At 59.7% G+C, this 8,300-nt stretch overlaps 1 long non-coding RNA gene and 3 gene segments (V, D, J or C); 1 reads left to right on the forward strand and 3 right to left on the reverse strand.

Annotated features, from left to right (window-relative positions):
- Positions 1-8,300, reverse strand: part of LOC138423846 (immunoglobulin gamma-1 heavy chain-like) — a 161,797-nt gene that overhangs the window by 124,596 nt on the left and 28,901 nt on the right.
- Positions 1-8,300, reverse strand: part of LOC138423845 (Ig gamma chain C region-like) — a 235,259-nt gene that overhangs the window by 90,918 nt on the left and 136,041 nt on the right.
- The window catches only part of LOC138423844 (Ig mu chain C region membrane-bound form-like), a 112,662-nt gene that overhangs the window by 36,819 nt on the left and 67,543 nt on the right, over positions 1-8,300 (reverse strand).
- LOC138423855 (uncharacterized) lies at positions 1,130-7,231 on the forward strand. Its single transcript, XR_011250475.1, has 2 exons — positions 1,130-1,236; positions 3,853-7,231. It is a non-coding gene; the product is annotated as an uncharacterized lncRNA (long non-coding RNA).

Here is an 8,300-nt window from a genome sequence, read left to right on the forward strand (position 1 = left end):
TTCAGGGAGGGAAAAGTGAGGGGGTGGGGTGGGGAGGGTACAGGTGCAGGGTTGGGGGCAGGGGGACTGTAGGGACGGAACTGGAGAGGGGAGTGAGCAGGCAAAGTGTGATCCGGAGCTGGGGCCGTGGGTGTGGCAATGTCCGGTGCTTGGCCTGGGCCAAGGTGGATGGAGAGGAGGCCGGGGCCTGTGACCGGCCAGGACCTGAGGGTGTGCACCCTGGTGACTGACAGCGAGGGGAACAGCGGCTCTCAGGATCCAAGGAGGGCGTTCCCAGTGGTCCTTGTCGAGCTCCAGGTGGATGGCAGTGTGACCAGGGAGGGAGCTGTGAGGGCTCTCCGGGGTCCCCGGCATTGCGGGCCAGCAGCCCGGGGCCTCCTGGGTGCGCCCTGCCTGGACTGCTGCACCGCTTTCTGCGTCTTAGTGAGACTCTGGGTGACCCTGGGGATTGGAGTTTTGCGCGTGGATCTTAGGGACCTGGAGCAGGTGTCGGGGGCCTCTGTGTGACCCTCAGGCCTTCCCCACTGCACAGGGTCAGGAGCACTGAGAGCTTTGGGGCCAAGGAGCCCCTGCCTGCTGGAGCCCTTCCTGGCTGAGCGCAGGGTGTCAGAGCCCTGAACCGCCAGCCCCTGAGCTGTTTCCCTGCCCTCCCTGGGCTGGTGCAGGCAGAGCCCTGGGCCCTTGTGCACCCCTGTGTCCTGTTACCGAGTCCTAGATGCTCCTTCCCTCCAACTGTAGCTGAAAGTGCTGCCTCCTCCAGGAAGTCACTCTGACTGAGTCCAGACCAGCCTGAGCAGGGAGACCCGGCCTCCCTGTCATGCTCGGCGTCTTCGCTCACGGACTGCAGTGAGGCCTGCACCTGACTGCAGCCCCCGCCCAGGCCCCGTGCAGGGACCTGGGATGGTGAGCGAGGGGAGGAGTGGAGGGCACCCTGCCTCTGGGCAGGGCAGTCTGGCTCTCTGCTAGAATTCTCTGCGGACCTCCAGGCCTGTGTGGGGGGTGGGGCAGGGCAGGAAGCCAGGCAGGAAGGGGCTTTGCAGTCAGACTCAGCGAGCAGCTGTCACTGGAGCTTGCCTGGGGCTTAAGGGCTTTCCTGTCTGGGGGCGGAGGCAGGGGGAGGCGTTGCCACACAGAGAAGAGGCTGCCGGGGTGCCCGGCTGTGTCAAGCCACCTCCCTGGAGAGACCATGCTGGTGCTGAGGTCTGGCACGTGGCCCGCACCCAGGAAAGAAGCTTGGTGAGTGCCGCCCTGAACCTCTGCCCTGAGCGGGGTCCAGACCCTCTTGCAGACAGGCTCAGGGTGATGGTGGGTAGGCTCAGGCTGTGGACACACCTGAACGTAGAGCCCACAGGGGCCTCGGGCTCCTGGGGGTCCTGCTGTGGGCCGGGCCCTAGGGCTGCCTGGGGTGGCTGAGACCCCAGAGCTGGGGTAAAGGTGGAAACACCAGGAGGGGCCACGCTGTGGGGCTCCTGAGGAGGACCTGCATGAGAGACTGTCCCCCAGCATGAGATGGCCCTGGGGCTCCCCCGTGGCTGGGAGGAGGGCCCGAGGGCCTCTTTCAGGGTGGTCTTCCCGGGGCCCCTTCCTGAAATGGGGCCTGAGTGCTGCCTCGATCCTGCCCCCCATGGGGTCCTCCAGGTCCGCTCCCTGTGAGTCAGCATTGTGGTCAGCCCTGGGCAGCAGGCAGGGCATGGGGGGCTGTGGTCCTGGCAGACACTTGTGGACAGTGTGGCTCTGAGCCTCCTGGGTGTCTATGCGGGGTCCGCAGGGGCTGGACACGACCCTGGGCAGCTCAGGACACTGGAGGCAGCTCTGGCCGGTGACTGTGGAGACATGGAGGAGGGTGGGGACACAGTCTCCCACTTGCCCAGCTCCAGGACCTGGAGATGAGGCACCGCTGGGCTCTGCTGTCTCACCCCAGGTCTGAGGCAGTGTGGGCCGGGCTGCACTCTGCTCTCTGACCTCTGGCCCGGGGTCGGGTACCTGGGGGCCGGTTTGGTTATATCTCCTCTCACAGTGTCGCTCCCCTCAGCTCCGTGGTGACCCAGGGCTGCCTGGAATCCCCATTGGCCTCCAGGCCCGGGGCCTCTGTGACAAGGTTGGGCTGCCGGGCAGGACAGGACCCAGGAGTGTGGGCCTTTGAGTCTGATCCTGGCCCGCTGCTCACCCATGACAGGTGCTATGAGTGGCTGAGGCCATGGTGTCCCAGCAGAGGCCCAGCTGGCCTCAGGCCTGCACAAACTCCTCCAGGGTCAGGGGCGGGAAGCTGCTGGGGGCTTCCTGTCTGGGTCTCTGCAGCCCAGCGCCTGGCCCAGGACCCTTCCTCAGGCTGTTGCTTTCCTGAGTCAGCAGGGTGAGAGCCTGCAGGGTGCAGTCCAATGGTCAGGAGGGCAGGCGGTGCCCCAAACACAGCCTTCAGCTTCCCTGTTTGTGGACCCTCAGGGGCCGGGGTTTTTGTTCCAGAGAGTGTCACTGTGGCATAACCATAATCGCTATAATAACTACCACCATAACACAGTCAGCGTCAGAAACCCCAGCTGCTGGCCTTCAGCGCCCCCTTGGTCCCGTCTGATGGGCATGGATCCTTCGGGAGCTGTCAGCTGGTCCAGGTCTGGACAGGCCCCGTGGTGGGGAAAATTCTGAGAACTGAGTCTTGACCCAGGTCTGGACGGGCCCCATGGCAGGGAGGGTTCTGAGGATCCGGTCCCCAGCCGGCCTCTGGCCTGCACAAGCTCCTTCGGGGTCAGGGGGCGGGAACCTTCTGGGGGCCTCCTGTCTGGGTCTCCGCAGCCCAGTGCATGGCCCAGGACCCTTCCTCAGGCTGTTGCTTTCCTGAGTCAGCAGGGTGAGAGCCTGCAGGGTGCAGTCCGATGGTCAGGAGGGCAGGCGGTGCCCTGGACCTGGAGGACAGGCTTCCTGGTCTGGGACCTCGGGGCAGGGGTTTCTGATACTGAGAGTGTCACTGTGGTAGCGACACTACAGTAACTACAGCCATACCTATCATCACCACCGTGACGCAGCCGGCATCAGAAACCCCAGCCGCTGGCCTTCAGTGCCCCCTTGGTCCCGTCTGATGGGCATGGATCCCTCGGGAGCTGTCATGGACGGGGCCCACGGGGTCGGTCCCCAGCCTGTCACAGGCCTGCAGAAGCTCCTCCAGGGTCAGGGGCGGGAAGCTGCTGGGGGTCTCATTGTCTGGGTCTCAGCAGCCCAGCGCCTGGCCCAGGACCCTTCCTCAGGCTGTTGCTGCCCTGAGTCAGCAGGGGTGGGGCTTGCAGGGTGCAGTCCAATGGTCAGGAGGGCAGGCGGTGCCCCAAACACAGCCTACAGCATTCCTGTTCGTGGACCCTCAGGGGCGGGGGTTTTTGTCCCAGAGAGTGTCACTGTGGCATAACCATAACCATAGCCACTATAATAACTACCACCATGATGCAGCCGGCATCAGAAACCCCAGCTGCTGGCCTTCAGCACCCCCTTGGTCTTGTCTGGTGGGAGTGGAGTCTTCGGGAGCTGTCAGCTGGTCCAGGTCTGGACAGGCCCCATGGTGGGGAGAATTCTGAGAACCGAGTCTTGACCCAGGTCTGGACAGGCCCCGTGGTGGGGAGAATTCTGAGAACCGAGTCTTGACCCAGGTCTGGACAGGCCCCGTGGTGGGGAGAATTCTGAGAGTCGAGTCTTGACTCAGGTCTGGACGGCCCAATAGCAGGGTGGCCTGTGATGTCTCCTTGCCCAGCCCACCCTGTGGCCATGGAGGACCCTCCTCCAGGTGCAGGGCTGAGTGCGCCCTGGACCAAGTGGCTCTCTGAGCCCAGGTCTGATGTCCTGCTGAGCCTGCACTCTGATCCTCTTCAGGCCAGTGGTGGCACGCCGGGGAAACTCAGAAGCTGCGCAGAGGCCAGAGCAGGGTGGCCGTGGACAGCGTCCTGCGCAGGAACCTGGCAGGTAGGGACGCCAGTCCATCTTGAGCTCCCCAGGCTGACCTGGAGGGCGGGTGGCCACACCGCAGGGCTGGGGGGGAGACTTAGGTGTAGCGGCTCCCACGGGCACTCCCCGCAGAGGCTGGCCACTGGCTCGGCTTCTGCTGCAGTGCCTGCCCTGGCCAAAATCTCTGGACACTGCACAAGCGCCTGCACGCCCTTTCTACATGTGAGAGGCCCCGCGAGCCCCTGCAGGCCAGGGCCGGATCCGGACTCCCCTACCTTGGATCTGGCAGCATGCTGGGAGATGCTGCCTCTGCATGAATCCCTCACAGCCTGCTCCCTGGCGAGCTCCTATGCAGTTGAGTACAGCCCCAGCTCCAGCATCCACTGCTGTCAGCTTCCCTGAGCTCCCAGCAGGGTTGGAGGTGTCTAGGGTCTTGCCCCTGGGAAACCTGACCTGACGGTTTGCCCAGTGTGGGCTCTGTTCTTCCTGACCCCGTCTGGGGGCGCACTGAGTGCCCAGCGGTCAGGGCCAGCTTGGGCTAGGACATGTGGCTGCGGGGTCAGTGCAGTCGTCTCAGAGTCTGGACATGGGCCCATGGGCCGCATCCGCCCAGAGAGGCCCAGGAGGCTGAAGTTCTGGTCTCTGAAGCTCAGGTCGTGAGGCCTGGCCGTGTGGGGCTGGGCGGCCATACGGTTAGCAGGTGTTTGCTGCCCCATGTCTCACTGTGGTAGTCGCTATAGTAACACCGCAGTAGAGCCCTTGGCAAAAGGGCAAAAAGCCTTGTTTGTGCTGTAGGCCATCCGCGTGGGGACCCTGGATGTGGGGCATTCAGAGGGCTGAGCGGTTGTAGGGGCTGGGCCGCCTGGCTGGCTGTGGGTGGATTGGTGCCGGGCTCAGCACTTGTGGAAGGCATGGCGCCACAGGCGTCCTGCTGGAGCATGTGGGAGGTGTCTCCCACCAGGTGGACGATGACCACACCGGCTCTGTCCTGAGGCTCTGAGCTGGGCTTGGCCAAGTGATAGCCTCCTGGGTTGACAGATTGAACCCAAACTGCCTGCAAACTGTGTGTCGGTCACCTTGAGGCCGGGTGTGCTCTCGGGCCAGCAGGTGCCTCCCACCAGGAAACCCAGGAGCAGAGCAGGGTCATTCCTGCTGCTGCCTGTCCTGGGAGTCTGGACCCAGTTGTGCTGGCCCAGCCCTGAGGGCGGCACTGAGCTGCTCCATCCTCGTGGCTCCAGCGGGACTGGGAGCAGGTGCAGGGAGCTGCGTCCCCTAACCCTGCACCTGTCCCCGCCCTGACGCTGGGGGCCCAGACGCCCAGGACGAGGCATTCGCTGAGGGCCAGGGCTCTCCTCCCCAGGTGGTTCATGCCCTCTGCGCCCTCACGGCTCCAGGCCTTGGAGCATGGTTGAGAACCGCCCTCTTGAGGCCCTCAGTGGCCCCTGGGCACCCACTCCACGCTGATTTTGGGTGGTGGGTTGAGATCAGGCCTGGAAGCTCTGGCTTGTCCAGCAGAGTCCCTGCTAGAATGTAGACAGTCCTCTGGATCTGGTCTCCCCCTAGCACCCCGGGGCATCGAGAGGGGCCCCCTCCGCCTGCAGGGGGTGCACATGGCTGGGGCTGGAGGGCTGGCCCTTTGCCAGGACCCCTGCCCTGCTGGCAAGTCTTGGTCCTGGGGAGTCTCGGTCCTGGGGAAGGGTCAGGGGCTCCCTGGGATGGCTGCCTCATCAAGACCTCAGCCACCTTTGCTCAATGCTCTTGGTAGGTGGCCTGGAACCCCGGGCCCTTCCTTGTCCCCTGGCCATGGGCCAAGCCCAGGGCCCATGCCCATACATCCCTTCTGGCTCGCTGTCCTGAGTTGGTGGGGGAGGCACCCTGGTTGGGAGCCCAGTGCCCCTGGGGACGCACTGCCCAGCTCCATACCTGCGTGTAGGTTGGGCTTTATGTCAGGGCCTGAGCCACTGTGGCTATAGCAGTAGCTATCATCATGGTATTCTCACGGCGACATGCGCACCTGCTGGGACCCAGCGTGAGGAACTCCACCCGTGGCAAAGGTCATGAGGAAGGAGGCTCCGCATTAAGCAAAGGCGAGATAGAGCCTCAGGAGACCCCCTGTTCCCGAGCATCTACCCCAAAAACCAGGGTCTGCCTACTTTACTGTTTTATGCTTTCACCTATACCCACATTACCTCTTTCTGAGAAGGAGTTAACTTACAGCTCCAAGTCAATAAAAATTCCTGGGCATGACAAGAGTGTTTCAACTTATGAACTCCTCTGAACGTTATCTAGCCTGCCTGTACAGGTTCGTCTGGCCACATGTGATTGTTTAGACTTACTAAAGGCAGATTCTTTTGGGAAGTTAGAAATTATTAGTATAGTGGGTTGGTTAGGAATTATATTGATGAAGGGTTTTTCATTTGTTGTGCCAATAATGGCTGCTAATTCCCTGCCCTGGGTGTGACAAGGGTGTCTCAGCTCAGACCTCTCTGCTGACAGACTAGCTTGTGTGACAACCTCTCAACCATAAACAGCACAGAGAGTTTGGAGTATTTTGAGAGTCTTAATTAGCATAGGGCTTTTCTCATTGTTGAGTCAATGATTGCTGCGAGGCCTCCGTATCCTTAGGCACCTGGGAATATATTAATGTATTTGGAATATAGAAAAGGAAATATAGTAGTTTTTGATGTTAGCAATACTAGACTTTTTGAGTTAATGAATTTTCTCTTTTGTTATAGATCACTGTACTTTGTTATAAATCACTGTGTCCTTGCTATGTGAAAATGTAACTTTATCACTATCTTAAGATTAAATAGATCTTAAGGGGAACATTGGTGAAGGGTTTTCATTTGTTGGGCTGATGTTTGCTGCTAAATATCCATATTTCCTGCCCTTATAATGAATATAACTAGCATATAGGAGAAACAAGTATTAACCTTTAAGATTAATCATGTTAACCTTAGGTTGAATAAATTCCTTTCTTAGTTGTAACCCACTACACCCTCACCCTATAGGAATGCAACTTTATCTGCTACCTTCAGATGGTGGTGCCTGGTTTAATAAAAAACACCCTTGGAAAAATAAGTTTTTTGGTTATCAGAAAGAAAGCCTCTTAAAATGTCAGCAGGTCTCATGGCCAGAAGATGATGTAAAACCCCTAAGACCTTTTTGTATACATTTATGTGAAGCACCTGATTTTGATAAAGGTCAGGATTGCTGACTCCCGCGCGACTCTGTATTCATCCCTATGTATAACAAAAGGTATATAAGCAAACCTAAAAAATAAAATAATCGGATCAGTTTCTGGAAAGACTGGTTCCCCTGTGTCGTTTCTTTCTTGCTCCCCGTTTTTCTGGCTGAATTCCAATCTGGAATGTGGGTACTCACCAAGCCTGCTAATTTTGCCTGGGCTTCTAAGATCGGACCGGGGAGGCCTCAGTGCCTCCTCTCCTTCGGGAGAACGGAAAGACGCCTGTGGCCTACATAGGTGGTGATTGGTATTCCACGTAAACCAAATTATTCAGCCTCTTTTTCTCCACTAATTTTCCTACTACAGTATCCGTTTCTAGTCTCTCTCTATATCTGTAATTAGGTAAGTTTTTTCCTAGGACGCTGATTCCGTCCCCACCTTTGAATTACCCTGGATCCATCGGGGCTGGACCCCGGCACACACCCTCAAAATCTTCCCTACCCGGCTTTGTGTGTGGCTGCCCTCGTGGGCTCCAGCTGTCTCTGAGGTGGGGATGCTGTGTTTCCAGTGGGTTTTTGCTTTGAACCCCAGGGTGAGCAAGGTGCAGGTGAGTCTGACCCAAATCTCCATGGGTGAAGAGGCAGCCCCACTCTGGGCCTGGGGCCCACTGAGATCTGCCCGTGGGTGAAGAGGCAGCCCCACTCTCGGCCTGGGGCCCACTGAGATCTGCCCATGAGTCCCACGGGCAATCTGCGTGGCTCGAGGGTTGGCACCCCCTCTCTGGGCTTGGGGCTCACTGAGATCTGTCCATGGGTCCCATGGGCAGTCTGCCTGGCTCAGGGGTTCTGGTTGTGTCCTTGCTGCCCTCTGGGCCCCTCTCAGGGTTTCCCTGTCCCAGGCCTGACCAGTGAGGGCGAGCACCCCTGGCCCTCGGCTCACATCTGCTGGAAGTTGCTGATGGTGCTGGGCTCACGCCTGGCTCATGTGCCAGCCACCTGGAGCCCGGGGACGGCCGCCCAGATGTGAGACCGGCTCCCGTCTATGGCTGTGGGGGGCCCTATTCCTCCCAGCATTGGGTGCAGATGGCCCGTGATGTGGGTGTTTCCGTGGTTGGTTGGGAAGTCTCTGGTGACCAACCTGCCCTACCCTGTTCCCTGGCTGTAGTGCATGTCCTTCTGAGGACCCTCAC

This window comes from Ovis canadensis, chromosome 18, assembly GCF_042477335.2.
Source record: "Ovis canadensis isolate MfBH-ARS-UI-01 breed Bighorn chromosome 18, ARS-UI_OviCan_v2, whole genome shotgun sequence".
In the NCBI taxonomy this organism is placed as follows: domain Eukaryota; kingdom Metazoa; phylum Chordata; class Mammalia; order Artiodactyla; family Bovidae; genus Ovis; species Ovis canadensis.